At 38.8% G+C, this 23,870-nt stretch overlaps 1 long non-coding RNA gene across 1 annotated transcript in view; it reads left to right on the plus strand.

The window, feature by feature from the left end:
• The first annotated feature begins 8,276 nt into the window (after positions 1-8,276).
• LOC138840654 (uncharacterized) overlaps positions 8,277-23,870 on the plus strand; it is a 111,065-nt gene continuing 95,471 nt past the window's right edge. The window contains exon 1 of the long non-coding RNA XR_011376188.1: positions 8,277-8,503. This is a non-coding gene — a long non-coding RNA (uncharacterized lncRNA). The remainder of the gene's footprint in view (positions 8,504-23,870) is intronic.

Below are 23,870 nucleotides of genomic sequence, written 5' to 3' on the forward strand. Positions count from 1 at the left end.
CTTGGGAGGAAAATACTCCCTAATTGAGAAAATGTTCAAAGATCTGAGTTTCTCTCCTTTTGTCAAGAACTAACTGCTCCTCTGGACAAACTGAGTAATTGGACTAAAATAACATTAATTTATGTGAAGTATCCACACACCCACTGAGGAAAGTAGACCCTTTGCCAAAACTTTATATCTGCTTCAGACACTCTTTAATGTTTCATCTTACTCAGTCTTTAAAAATAATTCTGTCAGGCAGGTATAATTGTCTCTGCATCATCTATTAGTTTGAAAACAGTATAAGAAATTCACAGACTTGTGGCTGAGGAATAACTTGAACCCAGGTCCTACGACTTTATGACCAGAGTTCTTTTTATTTTATTTTATTATTATGTTTAAGTAATTGCCCAAAGGAATTGCCATTTATCAAAGCAGGGTATGATTACAATGCATCTTAATCAATGCCACCCCTTTCAACACTCTCACCTCTCCCTCACCCACTCCTTCTCTCACCTTTCTTAATTTTGTAGAGTATATATTGAATTATTTTTTTTTTTTGATTGGTTGTAGGCCTGGGTGCTGTCCCTTAGCTCTTCAGCTCAAGGCTATCGCTCTACCACTTGAGCCACAGCACCACTTCCATTTTCTGGTGGTTAATTGGAAATAAGAGTCTCACGGACTTTCCTGCCCTGGCTGTCTTTGAACCACCATCCTCAGATCTCAGCTTCCTGAGTAGTTAGGATTACAGGTGTGAGCCATGGTCTCCTGGCTATATTGAATTCTTTTTTTTTCTTCTATATTGAATTCTTGACTACATTCTTTGTCTCTTCTCCTCTTCTTTCATCTACCCCTATCCCCTTGTTTCTGCCCCACACCTGTCAAGTACCTCTTTCCTGGTGTTTGTTTTGTTGAATGTTGACTTTGCCTTTCTAAGGAATAACACTATTTGAGTTCTCCCCTGAATCTACCACATTTCAGTTAATACATTTGTATACTACCCAATGTATTTACTTACACGTTAATGAGCTAAATCTAGCTGCTACATATAAAACATGAATCCTTTGTCTCTGTAGGGTCAAACAATTACCTAATATCCAGAATATATAGAAAACATTAAACCCTCAAAAAAACAACAACCCAATTAATAAATAGGCTAATGAACTAAAGAGAGTCTTCTGAGAAGAAGAAATGAAAATGTCCAATAGACACATGAAGAAATGTTCAACATCTCTGGCCATATAAGAAATGCAAATCCAAATGACATTGTGATCCTACTTCACCCCAGTTAGAATGGCCATTATCAGAAAAACAAACAATAACAGATGTTGGCAGGGATGTGGCCAAAAGGGAATCCTAATACATCATTGGTAGGAATGTAAACTTGTTCAGCTACTCTAGAAATCAATATAGAGATTACTTAGGAAAATAAACATAGAACTATCCTGCAATCCAGTAATTCCATTACTGGTTATTTATCCAAAAGATTACAAACCAGGATACAGTAAAGTCGCTAGTACAACCATGTTCATTGCAGTCTTATTCACCATCGCCAAGGTATGGAATCAGTCCAGATGCTGGATTGATGGACAAATGGATGAAGAAATAAAATGAATTGTATTATTTATTTAAAAAAAACAGAGGTGGGAGGGACGGGATGGTAGGGGAAAAACAAAGGAGGAGGCAACAATGCTGGATAAAAAATGTACTCATTATCTTGCTCATTTAACTGTAACTCTTCTGTACAGCATTTTCACAATAAAAAACTTATTAAAAAACTGAAATGACCTGGAAAAAATTATAAGTGAAATAAGGCTGGCCAGTGTTCTTTCCTCAAAATTACATGAGCCTGAGTCTTTGTAATTATTTGTGGTACACAAATAGTATTCAAAATCTCCATTCATATTCCTTCAGAAACTTCCCACAGAAATTCTTCTGTGCCTGTTCCAGATCCTCTGGCTGTGTAACAAATTACTCTCATGATAAACCACTGTGTACTCCATTGCATGAGTCAACCTTCCATTACATTCATGGATTCTGCAGATTGGAAGTCAAGCGCAGGTACAATGAGGGCAGAATGACCTCTGCACATGATTTTGGGAAGAGTAGGCAATGAAATCATTGGAAGTCTTCCTCATTCATGTCTTTATTTGATGATGGGAGGAGTTGGACCTTAGTTAGGGCTGTCAATCAGACATTTCCATGTGATCCTGAGCTTCTTCATTACATAGTACCTTTGTGGGTTCAAGACCAGGGAGATAAGAAGTCATAATGAGCTATGTAACACCTTTTTTCCAGTTCTGGGGCTTGAACTCAGGGCCTGGGCTCTGTCCCTGAACCTCTCTGTGCTCAAGGCTAGTGCTCTACCACTTGGGCCATAATGTCACTTCCAGCTTTTTCTGTTTGTGTGGTACTAAGGAATTGAACCAGGGCTTCATGCATGCTAAGCAAGCATTTTACCACTGAGCCACATTCCCAGCCCTATGTAACATCTTTTTAAACCTCTTCTTGAAGTTCAAACCTGTCATTCATATTATAGTCTATTCCTTAGAAATAAAACATCAAGGCAAGACAAAACTTAAGGGAAGGAAAATTAGATTGCTTCTTATGGATAGAATATTAAAGAATTTGTGTAGAGCCGGGCGCTGGTGGCTCACGCCTGTAATCCTAGCTACTCAGGAGGCTGAGATCTGAGGATCGCGGTTCAAAGCCAGCCCGGGCAAGAAAGACCGTGAGACTCCTATCTCCAATAAACCACCAGAAAACCGGAAGTGGCGCTGTAGCTCAAGTGGTAGAGCGCTCGCCTTGAGCTGAAGAGCTGAGGGACAACGCCCAGGCCCAGAGTTCAAGCCCCACGACCGACAAAAAAAAAAAAAAAAAAAAAAAAAAAAAAGAATTTGTGTAGATATTTAAAAATGACCACAGTGTTCCCCTCAACTTTGAAGTGATTTTTCTTTCAAAAGTTCTCCCCCCTCTGATTTCTTTCTTTCATTTTATGAGGGGATTGGAGTCTCACTATGCAACCCAGGCTGGCATCAGACTCAGATCCTCCTGCCTCAATCTTTCAGAGCTGGAATCACAAGTACACACTACCACATCTGAGTTTCTTTCATTGAGGACTTTTTTGGGGATAGAGATGCTTTGTTCCTAAGATGCAAACACAGGAAGCCAGAAGAGCCTGAGAACTGTTGTGTTCTCAAAAAATGGGGACATAGCTCACTCTCTGATCCTACAGAAAGAGAATGAAACTGCCTTCCAATGGAACTTTATCTAGAGCTACTCTTTGCTTGACATTTTTCCTTCATAGTCTTCCAGGCAAACTTCCTTCAGAAATCTTCGGACATACATTTTCAACTCACAGTCCCCTTCTGGGGTATTCCTCCTATGACAGAGCTGATGACGTGTCTGCCAAATGATGCTGACATATGAGGACAAATTTTAATGGTACATCTTTGTTTTCCTTGGGATTCTCTGACATACCACACAGGATTTATTTCAAAGGCTTTCACCAAGAATTATTACTTCATGAAATACTTGGAAAAACCTATTTTATTTTATTATTTTTATTTTATTTTTTATTGTTCATGTAAAGATAATGTACAGAGGGGTTACAGTTACATAAGTCAGGTAATGAGTACATTTCTTTTTTAAGAGTGTCACCCCTTCCCTGGTTTTCTCCTAGTTTTTTTTTTTCTCTCCTGACCACCCCCCCCCCACAAGTTGTATAGTTCATAGTGAGTTTCATGGCTGCATTTGTTTACCCTTTGTCCCTCCATTTCTGTGCTCCCAGTACCACTCCCCCCAAACAGATAAACTTACATACATGGCAAAAGGTACAGAAAATAAAAGCAGTGACAAAGGTGAAAAAACCTACAAAAAAACCCAAAATAGTAAGAAGCCTCTTGTTTCCATTTCCTGGAGTTCATTTCAATAAACATCATTTTATATAATCATATGCACATAGCTCTTGGGCCTTTGAGAGCCAAATATTCAAATAAGAACTTTGAAGGCCAAAGTGGAGAAGGGTTACCTGTGAGCAATAGTTAGACATGGGCCAGTTGGACCTGAGAGATGGGTGATCACTTTTCTGAAATACTATTTTGAAGGCCTGACCTTCTTTTGATTATAGATAAGATAAAAATGTACTTTAGTCCTTCATTCTCTCATTATTTCCTAGGGACATTCTATCTGTAACCAAACTTCAATTTTCTCTACAGAATTCAGCATTCCCTAAGTAATTGAGTTTTTATAGGTTAAATTGAAAAAGAAATGGTTTCATATACCATCAGAGAAAGCAGATGTGTAGTCTCAGGCAATGCACAAAAACTTAAAGAAAGGATAGCAGCTTGGCACCAGTGGTTCACTCTGTACTCCTAGATAATCAGGAGGCTGAGGTCTGAGGATTGTGGTTCTAAGCCAGCTCAGGCAGGAAAGGCTGTAAGACTTTTATCTCCAATTAATCACCAAAAAGGTGGAAGTGGAGCTGTGGCTCAAGTGGCTTACCAGTAACGAGGCAGAAATACTGTAATGGAGAAGGAGGGAAGCAGGAAGAGAAAGTAGCCAGAGTGATGGTGGCCGAATGTTTTCACTAGGATCCCAGAATTCTGTTAAATCAACAAGCATAATATGTTTGATGTGTGTGGTTTCCTAGAGAAGCAGACCCAGAGAAGAGCTTGCCCTAGATTGATGTAAGATGCTTAATCTAACTGATCAGCATGGATACTAGAAAGAAAAGAAAGACATACTTGGTGTTTCTGAGACCTTTGCAGGCCACAGGACATGTCAGGTTCTCTCAAGGACAAGATGGTCCCAGGTAACACCTGGATCACATTTCCCTGTTCTGTGAAGGAATGGTAGCCTGCTTAATGAGTGCTGGAACATTCTCCAAGTGCCCAGGTGTGGTGGTAAGCTTTCTCTACTAAGATATTTTGAGTGTCAGAATCATAGCCTCCAAATGTTATGTCCAGTGGAATTCTATAGTGCCTCACGAATTATTTAAAATAGTGTTTGTTCAATCAAAGACAATTTTTTTACGACCTTATTTTCCTGGTGCCATTCCATCACTAAATGATAGGGCTATGGCATGAATGGGAAACATCCCAGTTATTGTTTTTCATAAATATATAGAACAATGGAAGGGGTGACAGTATCAAGATGTACTGTCTTCATTATCTGACTTATTGAGTTGGACACTTTTTGTACAACCACTTGATAAAGGAAATATCTGGAAGGCAAAGCATGTTTCTTTGCCCATTTTGGTAAAATTCAAGTTGCAGCTTCTAATGATTCCAAATGGATCCTTTTTATCCGGTAAATCTTGATTTACCAACATGTTTAGAAAACCAGAAAAAGTTAGGGCCAAGATTGTGAACCATTCATTTTGATGGTACCAGGCCAGTCAGTTTTCTGCAGGAAGCAAATAAAACACTCAAATGGTTTAAGTGAAGAACTATTTGGAGATGATATTTACAGAGGTGTGGGCAGGGTAAGTCAGTCAGACCCTATCAACAGCAAGAAACCATTGCCACCATTAAGCCTAAAAGACATGGATACTGAGAGAAGTTATTAGCAAAAGCTGGTGATGCTTGTAGCTATGGAAGAGGGGCCATGTCTTCGTCTATCTTCTTTTGTTGTGGTACTTTTTAAAGGAAAGGAGGTTGTCTTTTTAGCTCGTGGTTTTGGAGACAAGGAAGTTAGTTCAAGAGCATGGTATCAGTATCCACGTGGCTGCTGGAGAGGATCTTATAGTATTCTCATCAGGACAGAATGAAAAAAAAAAAAGGAAGGATGTATGGGAGCAAGACCAAGTGACATCTTCTCTATTCTAGTAATCAAACTAGCAGAGTTGGAACTCTGTCCCACAGGAAAAGTAAGAATCCCCTTTAAAGGCCTTAACATTTCTCAGCATTGTTTAGAAGCAAACACCAGTATGAGTTTTGATGTGGACAAACTATATTGTAACTATAGCAGGCCATTTAGGAGCTTTGATCTTAAGGGCACAGCAACTGGTAGGAAACCCTGGGGATAATGAAAGGAATATGAATTCCTGGCTCTGTCCCTCCGTCATTTGTCTTGCTCATTAGCAGAACTACTTACAGATAGGTTAAGCAATGGTGTCATTTCCCCAGCCTGGAGCAAGGCAAAGAAGCTGGAAATTTAATATGGAACAAGGTATGGTGAAGTGTGGAAGCTGGCAAATGGAAAATAACAAACATACCCAGAATAAAATAGCCTTAGAGTTGATTGGATTGCCCTTTTCCAATGTTGTAAGAGTTTTTCCTTTAAAAAAAAAATTTCTGAGTTCTAAGTAGCTCATCTTGGTTTTAATAAAAATTGGATTGGGGTGTATTGTTTGAAAGGAAAAAGTTTTTAAATAACATAAAAATAACAAGCTCTTAAATGGCTTAGAGCTTCAGGATTGGGGAAGAATATATAAACAAATTGAGTACGGGAGAAAATGCAGAAGGAAAGACCGTTTCTCTGAGGCCCTTTGGGCCTCCAACTAGAGACTCTGAAGAGATCTCAGAAAGTATCATTCATTGGCCTGGTTGTACATGAGTGACAATATAATCTAACCACATTGTACAACTAGAGTTAAAGGTCCTCTCTTTTAGTTATTCATAAAATATACAATAAGTTATTAGGAACTACAGTTTCTCTACTGTGCTTTTTTTCTTTCCCTCTTTCTACATTTTGAAGGAGGAGGTAATGCCAGAAAAGTCATATTGTTCTTAAAATCTTCATGATTAAATGAGAACTTTTTGACATTTAAAAAATTATCCTTAGCCGGGCGCTGGTGGCTCACGCCTGTAATCCTAGCTACTCAGGAGGCTGAGATCTGAGGATCCCGGTTCAAAGCCAGCCCGGGCAGGAGAGACCGTGAGACTCCTATCTCCAATAAACCACCAGAAAACCGGAAGTGGTGCCGTAGCTCAAGTGATAGAGCGCTCGCCTTGAGCTGAAGAGCTGAGGGACAGCGCCCAGGCCCAGAGTTCAAGCCCCACGACCGACCAAAAAAAAAAAAAAAAAATTATCCTTAAGTAGTTATACAAAGGAGTTGTCATTATGAATACAATATCAAAAGAGACCTCTAAAATTTAAGATTCATGTTTCTATCCTGTTTCTTGTAAGAGGCTTCCTCTGTATATTTTTGTTCTCTTTACATGGTTTTCATTAGCTTAGGTTCAGGAAGGGGAGTTTCTATAGTCATACACTCATTCCACCTTGTTTCCTCATAAATCTTCTAATGTAATTTAATATCTGGTGGTGTTCAAGTGTTTCTTGAAAGGGAATTATTATGAATATGACATAAGGGGCACATCTGAATGTGAATTATCTCCTGGCATGAGAATCTGGAAAATTAAAATCCACTCATGCATAGGTAGTACTGAATGAGTTTTAGTCATTGCTAGTCATTTCTTTGATGAATAATTTGTTAATGATTTCACTGGTTATGCTAAATTCATTATAAAGTTAAGATTCAGTATATGATTATACAGTTAGGATTTGGTGTATGAGGGTCAGACAGGCACAGGTGTGAGTCACACACCTGTAGTCAGGGCTTCTCTCTCCTGTTCACAGTTGTATTAGAGGAGCGGGGTGGTTTCTCAACTTCCAATTCCATAAAAAAGATCTCAAGAACATGAAATCCACAATGAAAAGCATTTCAGGGGGTCACACAAAAATGAGTCTCACATAATGGAAGTTCAGCAAGGATTTGTTTTTAGTTTAACAGAATAAAATAGGATAGGGAGAAGCATTTCCTGTTCCCCACACAGGAAATGGGAGTGAAGACTCAAAATGGTGATTCTTTTTTTTTCCCATAAAACCAATTATTTATTTAAAGCTATAAAAAGAGGCAGATAGTTGATAAGATAATTAAGAAAGGATATTTAGAATGATTCACAAGATTTAACATCTGGGGCCTTCAAATATTCAGAGCTGGGGATTACATGTGGTCATAAGGTCTAACAACCTTGAATCATTAGAGACACTTCACTCTGCGTGGGTATTACCCAGAACATGACCAAGAGGGATGTGGTTTATTACTCGAAACCATGGGCATATGTCTAGTCTTACCCCCAATCTGGGAGGATAGGTGACTTCCAGGACTTTCATTTGCCAGGAATGCCCGCTGAGATTTTTCTGTCACTACAACCCTCTGAAGAGTTTGCATTCTTCACATTCCAGAGGTGAGGGCAGATGCAGACAGCCCTAGAAGTCTCCCTAGTTTTGTAAGTTAGGATCAAAAATGAGATAGTGACTAGAGAGGCCCTTGCTGCTCTGGATTTTTAGTTTACTTCCAGGTTTATTTATTTATTTATGTATATATTTGAGCCTGATCTTTTTGGTATTTATTATTTTAAATTTCTCTCTCCTCATCTATCTGTCTTGCTTGATACATCTACATCTGGATGAAAGATGGTCTTTGAAATGACAGCTTGGTCCCCAAAGACATTACGTGTTGAAAAAAAGGAATCTTTAAGAAGGAAGCTGTGAGGCTGAATCCAGACAAAACTGTGAAGTAAGTGAAATTTCTCAGTTCTTTGATTCCTGACTTACTTGCATGTCTCTCAAGACCCTTATAGTTGTTGCTACATCCTTGGGCACAACCTGTTGTCAAATGTCTTTTTCATGGTGATGAGCAGGTCTCAGATGAGAGCCCTCACCCAGAGCCACATTCTTAAATCAAAGGGCTGGATTTTCAAATGTGGAATTTTTACGTCTCAGCAAACTTGTAAAGAAGAGGTTCTTTTTATCCTCTGGGCCTCTTAGTCCTCTGAAATTTCATTACTTTGATATTCCATTGTTTTTTATTCTTTATATAAGAAAATCCTCAATTGTCTGCTGAAATTGAGCTAAGCTTTGTGTTCTCACTCAACAATTATCTATTTAAATCAGTTTAAAGATATTTAAAACAGTAGGGGGGAGAACTGTCACAAATATTTTTGGCCATTTTATAATTTTTTTTTTACTGGTTTTGGTTTCTAGGTTATGCAAAGAGTTATATCCTTTACTACTCTTCAAAGCCCTATGAATTAAAATTTAAAAATGTAGCAGGGACTTTCTTTGATTCAGCATATAGCATGACTACATCAAATGTACAGATTCCTCCCAAAGCTCAGTTTCTGAATACCTTACCTCATTTGCTCACAGTTCTTGACTTCTAACCTGTAATCTTGGCTCAGATTATAGCAGTGCTAGCATAAATGGGTTTTTCTCAGGAGAATCTCTAACCCTACATGATTTTAGATAAACTACTGGTGATATTTTCATGAAAAAAGAAGCTTTTCTGGGGATCCTAGCTTCAAAGGAAGTTTTAGACCTTTAGAAAGTGCATTTCAAAAGGAATAGTCAAATATTGCTGGTTTTCAGACTCATAGCTCCTTATTGCTGGGCTAGCGAGGGTGTATTTAAACCTCTTCTGCATTTGTGCATCCCTGTGCCAATCCCTCTAGAGTAATAGGAGGAAGACAGAAACACAGACTTCTTTCAGGCAGTGAAACTCTGTGGTTATAGCTCATGGCTCCTTGTGGTCCTCTAAGTACATCAGGCTAATAGATCTTTCATTATTGTTAGGACGGAGATTGGAGCAGAGAATGGCAGAAAATAAATAGAGGAATACAAAACAAAAATGTATCCAATGACTCTATTAAGGACTGTGGTGGAAAAAAAAATGAAGTAGGAAAAGGTGTTGGAAATATGAGGGGGAGGCAGGTTTACATTTTAATATGAAGTAATTAGGGAAGCCCTCATTGAAGACCCAACATTTAAGCAAAACTTTGAAGGAGATTTAGTCCTAAACATGCAGATATTTGAGGAAGAGTATATCAGGCATTGGGTACGGAGGGCAAACATGTTTAGAAGTAAGAATGCATCTGGCTTGTTTTGTGTAGATAAAAGAGTTTAGAGTCATTAGAAAGGGTAAGAGAGGTGGAAATAACAGGAAGTGATGTCAGAGAGGTCTAAGAATGACTGGGAACATCTTGTAAGATATTATGGATCACTTTAAGATGACTTTCTCTACTTTTGAGTGAAACAAGAAGTTATTAGACATTCTAAGCAAGAGTTCACCATGATCTAATGGGGTTTTGCCAAAGATCACTTCAGTTTATGGGTTGTGATTAATTCATACCTAAGTGCTGCTGTTTCATATCTATGATCCTAGCTACTCAGGAACCTTAGATCTGAGGACTGCAGCTTGAAGCAACTGTGGGCAAGGAAGTCTATAAGATTTTTATCTTCAATTAACCACCCAAAAGCCTGAAGTGGAACTGTGGCTTAAGCGATAGAGGGCTAGTCTTAAGTGACAAAGGCAAAGGGACAGTGTCTAGACCCTGAATTCACATGCCAGTATCAGCACACATAGATACATGGACACAGACACAGACACACAGATACACACACACATGTACATGCATACACACAAACTAGAAAAAAAGACTAAATCATAAGAAAATAAGGGTAGGAACAGCATTATCTAGCATAACATTCCTGGCAAATGCTGATTTGGTCTTACATTCTGGTCATGGTATTGAAAACAGGGAGAAGTGGTACAATTCTAGACATATGTTGAAGGAGAGGCAGAGGTTTTATCAGAAGCAAAGCTGTGGTTATGAGGGAAAAAGTGGGGCTGGAGCTGCTGTAAGATTTCTGTGCTGAAACTGCTAGAAGACAGGTAACAACTGACATAGAAAAGATTATAGAAGGTCCAATTTAGAGGTTGATCAGGGGCTCAGTAATAAGCTACATAGTAGGAAATTAGAATTCAAGACTGTAATACACACACACACACATACACACACACACACACACACACACACACACACACACACACACACACACTGTAATTTTACTCATCCATTAGGAGGAATGATATTGTATCATTTGTAAAGAATTGAAAGACCTGGAAAAATTGTTAAGTGAAGTAAATCAGGGTGGTATGCAAGTGTATACCAATGTATCAACAGAGAACTCAAATAGTGTAATTTCTTAGAAAGGCAAAGTCAGAGTTCAACAAAATAAACACCAAAAAGCAGGTACTTGAAAGGGGATGGGATGACATCAAGAGGAAAGAAGTAGACAAGGTGAAAATTTCAAATGTAAAGAGGAGAAGAAGGGGAAAATGCAGTCCAGAATCCAATGCATATTCTACAAAATTAAGAAGAGTGAGGTAAGGGGCATGTAGGGCTGGATGAGAATGTTGAAAGGGGTGACATTGATCAAAGTGTATTATTGCTTTCATAACCTTTCATTGGGTCAAGGGAAGTTACCTGCAAGAGAAAAGAAGAAAGGAGAGAAAAGCAAGGTCAGATTTGCTATTTCACTGGCTCCTCTTAGAAATCCCCTCTCCTATTGTGCGGTATTTCACTATATTTTGGTCACTGCTCACTAAGAGTAATGGAGTGGCTGATTTCTTCTCAACGGCTCCAGGTCTGGAATCTTCATCATCTCACTGGTTTTCTGGACTTTAGTAAATTAAAGTCTCTTCAGGGATAACATGAGAGCATGCCACCTATCTCCCTCCTGTCAGGTCTTAAAAGACATAGTAGTTCCAGGAAAAGAATGGTTGAGTGGTAATGACACTAATATCCTACGGCTAAACCTATTGCTAATTAATGATTAGCATTTGGAAAATTGAGTGCTGTAAGTTCTATACAGTTAGTGAAATTGTGATTTGATTGTAATTGAATTTGCTTCATTTTATCCTGTCTTACTATCCAGTGGGTTAGAAGAATGTTGAGGGAGAGAACCAGGTTAGACTTGTTGTATGATCCTGGGAAAGTCATGGCACTTTCCTGAATTTCAGTTTCTACATGAAATGAGGACATGCTAACTACTGCCTATTAAATATTAAAAATAAACACATTTTAAAATGACAAGTTAGTACCTCCTTTAAAGCTTTTGAAGAAAGTTGTTAGCGGGGCACAAAGGCTTATTGCTGACTTCCAATGGTACAAAGTGGTGCTTACACCCACCTATCCCATCTAACATGAGAAGAGATAGGTAAGCGCCAATTGGGAAAAGGTTTCAGTACCTGCAGTGTGAAAATGCCTGTCATTTCATGCTCTTTTCAGTCATTGTTTTCTATTAAAATAAATTCTTTTGGTTGAAATCACATGCCTAAAGGCAGAAAAAGAATCTTAAGACTTTGGAATGACAGTCTAAATATTGACAGTTACCAGTGTTTCCTCCAGGTCTCCTCGCTGAAAGCAACATCTAGGAATAATATTCAGTCACGCAGCCCCAAAGGCTGGCCAGCCACTGAGCCCCTCTGGATCTCTGGCCTTCAGTGCCCACAGGATAATTCTTAAATCTACAAACTGTCTCATCCAGCATTTATTTTGCTCTCCTCCTCAAATAATATCCAATTACGGAGTGCTGTGCTGGGAGAACCTGGGGAAAAGCTAGAAGGAAATGCAGCTGAGAGCCACTGTGGCTTGACTGCTCTCCAGCTACTTTGAAAATATTTTGGCAAAAACAAGATTTTAAGTAAAGCTGTTTCCTTTGGTAGCATACCCAAATGTGCAGGTTTTACATTTGCAGGACTACAGGGAAACGGGGGAAAAAAAGAAAGAAAAGAAGTCGTATTTGTTCTTTTGTTTTATTTTAGGAAGGGAGATAAAGTCAAAGGGACAGAACACACATGAGATGCAGGAATGAGACTGGGAAAGAAACATATGGATGCATATTTAACATTCTCTCCTCACATCTTCTCTCTACTAAGGAATTTACCCCTGTCAAAACACATCATTCCCCTTTGCCCTAAGATGGTCTGCAACAGATTCTCCAGGGATGACCAGGCTAGGACTGACTGCTGTTCTTGCTTATAATAGGATGGTTGATAGCACCACAGTAGGTCACACACGAGTGTTGTATTTCAGGCCACCACACACTGTAGCAGACACAACAGGGACTCAGATGGATACTATCATTGCAACCCTTAGTTTGTTCTTGAAGAATATGCTTATGTTTTCTTTTCCTGTTCCTTTCCTGATTGCAGCCATGCCTGCTATCCTTTGGTGCTTGAAAATACCAGACTCCTTTGCCCAGCTTTTGTAAATACTCTTTCTTCTTCCCCAAATGTTTGGTCTCCAACATCCACCACTCTTTTTTTTTTCAGGGAAGCTTCTTCATATCTTCCAGATGATGTGAACTTCGTTATATTTCTGGCAGTGTAATATTCCCCAATGCTGCAAATTCTACAAGAGTTTATTTACTGTCATGATTCCAGGGCCTGACTTAGTATGGTTGTTCAATTATAGAGCACCATGCAGCTGTCTAGTGGAACCTGCCTCCCATTTCTCCTTTCCTAATGCCTAGTCCTCCTTTTATTTCCCTGTGTATTTTTCTTCCTGTCCTTTTTCTCTTATTCTTTTTTATGCACAGACACTGTGCTTATAACAAGGATTTGTAGCATGCATAATCTAATGTTACAAGATATACTTCAGAGATTATCTACTGAATGCCTCTTCCCTCACCAATTTTATTCACACTACTGGGAACAGAATTTAGATGAAAACTTTGTAATCCCAACTCTATGCTTAGCTGCTTTTCATGTGACTCTACATGAAGTATAAAAGGAAACAGAGAGGATCTAAAATCAATTCTTATTTTTTGGCAACAAGTTTTCTATCATCTGAGAATTTGAGATCTCCTTGAGCAAGGCTACTTCCTGAATTATTTACATGTAGTTGCTATTTTAAGAATAAAACTTAGGGGCAAATTCCACTCTAAATTTCTCTCGATGCAAAATGACTCATCTGAGAGTTCTAAGGGAATAACCAACTTTGATATTTAATCCTTAAAATAAATGCTTGGGTGAATGAAAGTAGACTCAAATGTCCAACATACTATTGATAAAGGGAGTGGACTGAGGGCATGGCTTAAGTGGTAAAGCACTTACCAAACAAGTCAAGTACAAGGCCCTGAGTTCAAATCCCACACAAAAGAAAGAAAAAAAAAGACCAGGCAACTGTAATCCTAGCTATGAAGAGGCAGAGATCAGGAGGATTGTAATTGTAGGCCAGTCCATTAAAAAAGTAAGGAGATCCCCTTCTTAACCAATAAAGCAGGATATGGTGAAATGTAATCATTATCTCAGCTATGTGGGAATCCTAACCTAGCCTTACATGAAAAATAACTCAAATATCTGGGTTTATGACTAATCCTAGTTATTCAGGAGGCTGAGATCTGAGGATCACAGTTGGAAGCCAGCCTGGGAAAGCATGTCTATGAGACTCTTATCTCCAATTAACCACAAAAAGGCCAGAAATAGAGCTGTGGCTCAAGTGGTAGAGAGCTAATCAAGAGCAAAAAAGCTAAGTGAAAGCATTTATGATTTCAGGTCAAGCATCAGTACTAGCACAACACCACAACCACCACCACCACCACCAACAACAAAGCATGTAAGCAAGACAGAAAGAGAAAAATAAGTAAAATATACATACTAATAGCATGTCTCAAATGGTACCTTCCTAGTAAGTCTGAGGTCCTAAATTCCAGTACTGTCAAAACAAAAAGAAAGAAAAATAAGAGTAAGAAGCAGTAAACAACATCAGTAATGACAACAGGTGTGTAGTAAATAGATACTTTCATCGCTATGTCCTGTACTATTCTAGGAACTTATCCTAGATGATATGGCGGTCTCTCAATAGCCCTGTGAGCTATGTATTGTCATCCTTACTTTACTGGTTAGGAAACTGTGACATAAAGTATTAAGAACCATCTTCAAGGCTCTTAATTAGCAAATGGAAAGCTGAAATTCAATCTGAACAGCTTTCTTCAAAGCTAAATCTGTAGAACACCATGGAGAAGGCTTCTAGCCAAGAACAAAAAGTGAAGGTTTTACAACTGGTGTGAAAAATGGCACAGGCCCGAGACAATGTTTGAGTCAAAATCTTGGGAATCAGAGTTACACATCAAACTGGATTCCCATGTCTTAGTTACCTCTGATTTTCAGGTGTTTATTTGTTCCCTTCTTGTTGCCAGTTCAGGTAATGTAGGCAGTTGCCCTGGGCTACACCTTTTTCCACCAACCTATCAAGGGCATAATCTTAATGGCAGTAAAAAAAATCAAGTGATTCCTTAGAGAAGTGTTTTATATCCCTGGGGCACTTAGAATAAAACCTAACTTTACAGCACACAGTCTTGCATGATCAGGGCCATGCACAGGCTCATCAGTGTGATCTGCAGCTATTCTCCCCATTGCTCAGGGTGCTTCCACCAGGACTGTCCTTCTCCAGCTCTTTGAACCCATTCACTTTTTACTTCCCCAAACACACAATAGCAAAAGCAAAAGCAAAACAAAACAAAACAAAACTTTGTTCTTATTTTATGTGCTAAATGGCTTCTAGAAAAAAAATAGGTATAGGACAAATCTATCATATCAGAGATTTCTTTCAGCATGGAACTAAAGAATACAAACACTGGTGGTGGTGGGGAACCTAGGGGAATGTTTGCATGAAGGTGAAGGTGGTCTTCCAAGACATTTTAGAGCATCAACTTTAGGATTAGATGAGGATTCACTCTTTTACCAGAATCCTGGGCCACAGCCCTGACTCAGGAGGGACAGAGAGTGAAAAGACCACATTCCACCACTGCTGTCTTGAGAGTGCAATTGAGTGAAAGTGGCAGTGAATGAAGAAAGGAAGTTACTACTTGCTGTAGCCATACGAAGTGGTGAAGAGATTAACATCTTGTCTTCAGAGGTACCAACAAGAACTCCAGGATTATTCAGAAAAACAATAAACATGGCAAGAAATCTGCATAATTAAGCAGTTTTGGACAAACTGTGATCTGCTTTGATCATTATCTCTGGTCTGGTTCTGTCTGGTCTCAATGGCTCAGGAAGTCATTAGTACCAAAGGGTTCAGTATTCTGGTTCTACATCCTGTGATTATGATCACTTCTGCTTAAGTGGACTATTCCATCTTGGGATGATCTGCCTTCTAAGCTTTCTGGTCCCTTGAAAATATAAAACTAAACAAAACAACAACAAAAATCAATCACAGTTACTGTTATCTTGGTGTCTTCAGTTTGGAGCAGAGTAATTGACCTCTCATTAGCATTTTATAGACAGACACTCCTTAAATGATTCACATTTGATTCACATGTCTACGTGCAGAGTTAAGCAAGAATCTGACCCAAAGTATGAGATAGCAAAGGAGACAGAGGGAAAACTAAGGCAGAAATGCCAAGCTTTTCATCTTTATTTTAGGTATCCATCACACAGACGTCTATAGGCCCAAGTAGTCAATGCTTTTTAACAAAAGTAGCCTCCAAGGCACTGTTGTAATTCTTCACTCCTCCATTTACTACTCATGTATCCTTCCAAAAGATATCCTTACAGGACTTATCTTCTAGAAGTTTGTTTGCTTGCTTTTGTTTTTGTTCTTGAGACAGTGTCTAACTATAGCTTGGAGCTCACTGTATTAGCCCAGGATGCTCATGATGGGCCTGAACTCTAGGCCTGGGTGCTGTCCCTCAGGTCTTCAGCTCAAGGCTAGTGCTCTACCACTTGAGCCTCAGTGCCATTTCCAGGTTTTTCTGCTTATGTGGTGCTTAGGAATTGAACCCAGGGCCTCATGCATTCAAGGCAAGCACTCTACCACTGAGCCACCTTCCCAGCCCCAGACTGACTTTTTAAACTTATTGTATGGTGTAAGAGATTTTCCTAAGACCCAATCAGAATTAGTCTAGGATCTGTAAACAAAACAAAACAAAACAAAAACAAAACCCCCAAACCCAACAACTTTGGTGATCTTGATTCATGGCAGAATTTGTCTACCTCAACATCATTGGACTTGGCATTAGCTAATCCTGTACATTGTCAGTATTTTACAGCATTCTTGGCCTGTATTCTCTAGAACGCTATCTTCCCTTCAGTTTTGGCAGATAAAAATGTTTTCATATATTGCCAAGTATTCCCTGAGGGGAATATTGCCCATATATATGGAGCAGGACACAGCTTTCCAGGTAGGTAAAAATTAGGTCTATAACCTCATTAACAGAATTGGAATCTAAGGAAACTATAGCTCAGAATCTGGCTTCTAAATTTAAGTTCTCTGGTTGAGTTTGTTGATGAAAGTGTAAACATGGACTACTTATTCCTACAACTTTATGTTGAATAGGGTGCTCTGATTGTGATTTCATTTGGTGCCTCACTAACACTATTTGGTGAAAGAGTTCTTAATAAGAGAATTTTGTATGCTAGAACAGTTTCACATTTAAAACTATTTTAAAAATCATGTGTAATTCTATGAAACAAAGATCTTACTACCAACTTAACTGAGGAATATTTTTAATATTTAGTGAGCTTGAAATACTTTATTCTTACTGCTTTCCATGGTTTAATCCAACTCAATATTAAAACATATGAAGATAGACAGTAAATGACATTTTTCTAAAAAGCTCTGAATGCCTAGTATTTAAAGTCCCTAAAAAATAAAAGTTGACTGGGAGTCTAGTGCTGGTGGCTCATACATGTAAATATAGCTACTCAAGAGGCTGAGATCTAAGGATCATGGTTCAAAGCCAGTCCAGGTAGAAAAGACCTTAAGATTCTTATTTCCAAGTAACCACCAAAGAAGAAGATGAAGAAGAGGAAGAAGAAGAAGGAGGAGGAGGAAGAGGAGGAGGAGGAAGAGGAGGAGGAGGAAGAGGAGGAGGAGGAAGAGGAAGAGGAGGAGGAGGAGGAGGAGAAGGAGGAGGAGGAGGAGGAGGAGGAGGAGGAGGAGGAGGAGAAGGAGAAGGAGAAGGAGAAGGAGAAGGAGAAGGGGAAGGAGAAGGAGAAGGGGAAGGAGAAGAGGCAGGAGAAGAGGCAGGAGAAGAAGAAGAAGAAAAGAAGAAGGAGGAGAAGAAGGAGAAGAAGAAGAAGAAGAAGAAGAAGAAGAAGAAGAAGAAGAAGAAGAAGAAGAAGAAGAAGAAGAAGGAGGAGAAGGAGGAGAAGGAGGAGAAGGAGGAGAAGGAGGAGAAGGAGGAGAAGGAGGAGAAGGAGGAGAAGGAGAAGAAGGAGAAGAAGGAGAAGAAGGAGAAGAAGGAGAAGGAGAAGAAGAAAGAAGGAGAAGGAGAAGGAGAAAGAAGGAGGAGGAGGAGGAGGAGGAGGAGGAGGAGGAGGAGGAGGAGGAGGAGGAGGAGGAGAAGGAAAAAGAGAAGGAGAGGAAGAAGAGGAAGAAACCGGAAGTAGAACAGAGGCCTTGGGTGAGAAAGCTAAGGGACAGTGCCCAGGCCCTGTGTTCAAGCCTTATTATCAGCACATACACACACCCCCAAAAATGATTGGGGATGAAAACAATAGTTGAGAAGTGGGAGCATGACTCAAGTGGTAAAGTACTTGTTTAGCAATTGTAGGTTCTTGAGTTTGAACATCAGTACTGGAAAAAAAGTTTTTAAAGATAAGGCTAATCTCAAAATCATTTCAGTGATAACTCTGAGTGAATTTACCAATTTTGCAACCTATATCACTTGATTACACTTACTAATGAGCATGTCAGAAATTGCCTCTTTACATGTATATATTTAGCTTTGGAAGAGCAGTCCTCTCATTCCTTAGAGATTCCAAACCAACCTGCCAATCTTGGTCACCACAAATAATTAACCCCACCGTGAAGTATTTGAAATATGTAAAGGTTAAAAGATCATAAAAATGAGACCATATGTCCAAACACACCACGTGTGCTTTGGCAAGAGAGATGTACGTGTTAAGACAAATCTTAACTAGCCTGCCAAGGAACAAGATCAAAATCAAGACAAAAAGATTCTTTTCTAGGTGTTTTCCCTAGTACTTACCATGAAGTTACCAAAGATAAAAGAAGTCCATCTCCCTAGAGCAGTTTGCAAAAGCTATCTTCTTTAATGACAGAAAAAAAAAACAAAGAAAGAACAAACGCAAAACCAAAAGAGGGCCTAGTCCTCTGTATCTGGAGAACTCAATATGCTTGTTCAAATTTTGGCTCCACAACTAATCCTGTCAACATCTTAAAAATGTTGGCAAAATAATGAACATCTCTAGGCTCAATGTCCTCATCCATAAAATGCAAATGATTATATCTTCCTTGTGGAATGTTCTGATGATTAAATAAGAGAAACTGAAAGTGTTTGGAATTTTTCCTGGCACATCATGAAGGTGGTTGTTCTTACGAAGAAAAATTATGGACGTGAAATCTCCATAGGAATGCTAACACTTGGTGCCCATTTTTTCTCACCCCTCCCTTTCTTTATTCGATAATGTTCCAGGAAAATACTGGATCTGAAAAAATGGATCCAATTTTGCCAGGTGCCCTCACCTTAAAAGCCAGAATCTCCCTCTGACAGACTGGAAGCAGAGGACGTACACCGCAATGCAATCACTAGCAAGCTTGTGTGCTCCCTGGGTGGGCCATGTACACTGATGTTTTTTTTTTTTTTTTAACTGATGGGAAATAGTTAAAGGAATCTTCTTGAGTTTTGGCTCCAGTTGGGCTATAAAAATTGGAGATGTTAGCATATGCAGGCAGTGACTTCAATCCATGAACTATATGTATTTAAATTACATAGATTAGTTAATTACCCCTATGTATTTTGTTATAAGCAATAAAACTCTGAAACTGTCTGAAACCAGAAAAAATACTACCTTTAAACAGGCAGTGTTTGGGCTTGTGCATGCCACATTTCCCATGCTGCAGAACTGATGATCTAATATTCCAGACAATACTACTCGTCAAAGTTGTCAAAATTAAAAATAGAATAAAAGTAGAATAAATAAAATTTAACCTTTTTAAAAAGCATTCAATGGGCTGGAAATGTGGCTTGGTGGTAGAGTGCTTGCCTAGCATGTATGAAGCCTTGGGTTCAATTCCTCAGTACCACATAAATAGAAAAAGGCAGAAATGGCGCTGTGGCTCAAGTGGTAGAGTGCTATTTTTGAGCAAAAGGAGCTCAGGGACAGAGCCCAGGCCCTGAGTTCAAATCCCAGGCCTGGCCAAAAAAAAAAAAAACCCATTCAAACATATTGGTAAGTGAAGTAGAATGAGTTTATATAATCCTTAAGAAAAAAATGTAGTTCCCGATCCTTTTAGTACTTTAAAAATATATAATAAAGTAAATCTGGGCACTGGTGGCTCATACTGTCCTAGCCACTCAGGAGACTGAGATCAGAGGATCCTGGTTTGAAGCTAGCCCAGGCAGGAATCAATAAGATTTTTATCTCCAATTAACTACCATAAAGAATTTCTACTGGGAAACATTTTCTATTCACCTCACTGTAGCTTCTTCCTATGAGGAATTTTAAGTATTTGAAACCCAATTACTCTCAAGAAGATGTTTCATAGAAAATTTGTATCTTGGTCTGGGAAGGTGGCTCAGTGGTAGAGTGCTTACCTTGCATGCCTGAGGCCCTGGGTTCGATTCCTCAGCACCACATAAACAAAAAGAAAAAAGCCGGAAGTGGCACTGTGGCTCAAGTGGTAGAGCGCTAGTCTTGAGCTGAAGAGCTGAGGGACAGCACCCAGGCCCAGAATTCAGGCCCCACTACCGGACCCCCCCCCCCAAAAAAAAGAAAATTTGTATCTTTAGAGTTTTTGATGGATTTATAAAATTGGTAAATATAATAATAATAATAATAATAATAATAATAATAATAATAATAATAAACAAAATGCTTAAATAAGGATACAGGTTGACCCATTGTAACAATGAGATGAACAAGACACTATGTTGAAAATAACTTTACAATTTCGGGGCGGGGGGAGGGAAGGGATGGTAGGGGAAAAACAAAGGAGGAGGTAACAATGCTCGATAGGAAATATACTCATTACCCTACTCATGTAACTGTAACCCTCTGTACAGTACTTTTACAATAAAAATATATATGAAAACATTTTTATTTTGGTCTTATGTGTTTATCTACATGCTACTTCCTATTTAGGAAATTCATGGTAACAAAGTCTGAGAAAATCAGAAAAATGATTTGCTTGGTAGTACTGAATTTAGGATATTTTCAAACAAATCTCTTTTGGAAATTTCAAATGTTTCATGTATATGTATAAGAATATTTTTATGCATATATACAAGTGCACACATAAGTCTATATAAATAAAATATATGCATGTTTATATATGAAGCATACATATTTATATATGAAACATACATGTATGTTTATAAATTTGAGCCAAGTATAAAGGAATCACTGGAATTTTTCCATGACATCTCTGTTATTTAAGATTTAAAAATTTCTGGTCTGTCTCAATGTTTGTGAGCACCCACAATGAAGCACTTTCAGTATGGGAGAAAATACTCTGTGAACTCAGTTAAAGATCCATTGTGGCATCTACAACTATCATCTTGAATAAATATTTATTGTATCTTCAATATGCATTTCATATTCTTTTGAAGATTGTCTCTTTTATCTTTACTCACTGTATAGCTTTGGCTATTTTCAGGGTTGTCTTGTCTCAGACTCTTGTATGCTGGTATTACAGTCATGCATTTCCATGTCCAACTACATCTTCCATTTCTTTACATGATCTCACAACCTTGGCATATGACTCAAGCCTGTCCATTCAGGGACTTCCCCTAAGGAAAATGTCCTTTCTTTGGTTGTACTGGAGCAGGACTTACTGCCAATAACTTGAGCCTCTAATTGTATGGATCACCTGTCTTTAGAAGGAGATTACAAAGCTGTAATTTAGAAAGAAGGCAAGATAGGTGAAAATAAAGAAAAGGAAGAGACAGAAGGAGAAAGGAAAAACTGAGAAGGAAGTAAATCAGGGAGGAGTGAGGGGAGAAAGAGAGAGGAAAAGTATACCAGTAATAGAAATTAAAATAATTATTCTCTCCCCCCCTCTCTCTCAGGTCTTGGGACTTGTACTCAATGCCTGGGTGCTATCCCTGAGCATGTTTTGTTCAAGGCTAGTGTTTTACCACTTGAGCCATAGCTCCATTTCCAGATTTTTGGTGGTTAATTTGAGATAAGAGTCTTATTACTTTCCTGCCTTGGCTGGCTTCAAACTGTGATTCTTAGATCTCAGCCTCCTGAGTAGCTAGGATTACAGGTGGAAGCCACTGGCACCTGCCAAACCAAATCTTTTGGCTCTGTTTCTGGTCCTAGCTCTTTCCTTTCAAGGTTCCAATTTTAAGCCACTTTGTAGTCATTCCATCCAGAATACTAAGGTGACAGCATGGTGAATGATTGGGAGAGTATGTAAGCAAGAAAAGTAGGCCATGGATTCCACTAACTACAGATGCCATCAAAAGAGTAACCAAGCCCAAAGAAATGAAGATCTATGAAATGCCTTAAAACTTTCCTTTAAGCTGGGTGCTGGTGGCTCACACCTGTAATCCTAGCTACTCAGGAGACTGAGATCTGAGGATCAAAGCCAGTTCAAAGCCAACCCCGGGCAGGAAAGTCTGTAAAACTCTTATTTCCAATAAACCACCAGAAAAACAGAAGGGGTGCTGTGGCTCAAATGGTAGTAGGTAGGCTTGATCTGAAGAGCTGAGGGACAATGCCCAGGCCTAAAGTTCAAGGCCTACAACTGACAAAAAAAGTTGCTCTAAATTAATGAAATAAGCTGTAAGAAGAGACAGACGACTCAGTACAATCAGGGGGAAAAAATGAACAAAATCAGGCCCAAAGAAACATAGGTCCCATGGTTTCCCTTATTTGCAAAAACTAATATAAGTTTAGGACAAGTAGAAAAGGTCAAAAACTATGTACATATGACCATATAAGATGATGTTAAATGAAATTAACCCCGATAGGCACACAACTGGATTTTTCTTTCTTGCTATTTTTTAAAAAATGTATCTAAAATGTATTATGTGATTTTTTTTTGTTTCTCTTGTATGTTCTTCCCCAACGGTATAACCCCTGTTTTCACTGTATTTGTAAGCATATATTATATTATGTTATATTATATTATATTCAGGTTGGCTGGACAAAACATAAGACCTTATCCAAAAAAATAAATAAAAAGGATTCCATTGTGTATATATACCACATTTTCTTGATCCATTCATCTACTGAGGGGCATCTGGGTTGGTTCCATATTTTATCTATAGTAAATAGTGCTGCAATAAACATAATCGTTCTGGTAGCTTTAGTGTGGTTTAGTTTGTAAACATTTGGGTAAATGCCCAAAAGTGGGATTGCTGGGTCATAGGGAGCTCTTTTGAGGAACCTCCATACTACTTTCCAAAGTGGTTGAACAAAGACATTGCCCCTTTGTTGGGAAATGGAAAGACTTGGAAAAACTTATATTAAGTGAAGTAAGCCAGGCCCAAAGAAACATAGGTCCCATGGTTTCCCTTATATGCAATATCTAGTATATGTCTGAGTCAAGTAGAAAAGGTCAGATAAGGTGATGTTAGGGACATGAACCCTAAGATGTGTATTCAAATGTTTTTTTTTTCTTTCATGCGATTGTTTCTAATGCATTTATAAGATTATTTCTTTGTTGCTTTGTATGTCCCTCCCCCACAGTATAACCCCTGCTTTCACTGTATTTGATGTCGGTATAATTTGTGGAGGGGAAGGGGAAAAACAAATCATTTAAATAGGGATACAGGTGGACCCATTGCAACAATGAGATGTACAAGTTGTTACGTTGAAAATGAACTTTACAACTTTGGTGTGGGGCAGGGGGTGGGGGGAGCGGGGAGGATTGGGTGGGGGGCAGGGGGATGGGAAGGGATGGGAAGGGGAAACAAAGGAGGAGGCTACAATGCTTGATAAGAAATGTACTCATTATCTTGCCCATGTAATTGTAACCCCTCTGTACAGTATTTTCACAATAACAAAAAAGGACTGGTGGTGTGGTTCAAGTGACAAATCACTTGCCTGCCAGGCATGAGACCCTGAGTTGAAACTCTAGTGCTCCTAAAAAGCAAATAAAAAAAAACAAAAATGAGGA

Source organism: Dipodomys merriami, unplaced genomic scaffold, assembly GCF_024711535.1.
Source record: "Dipodomys merriami isolate MVZ:Mamm:240054 unplaced genomic scaffold, mDipMer1.0.p SCAF_30, whole genome shotgun sequence".
NCBI lineage: Eukaryota > Metazoa > Chordata > Mammalia > Rodentia > Heteromyidae > Dipodomys > Dipodomys merriami.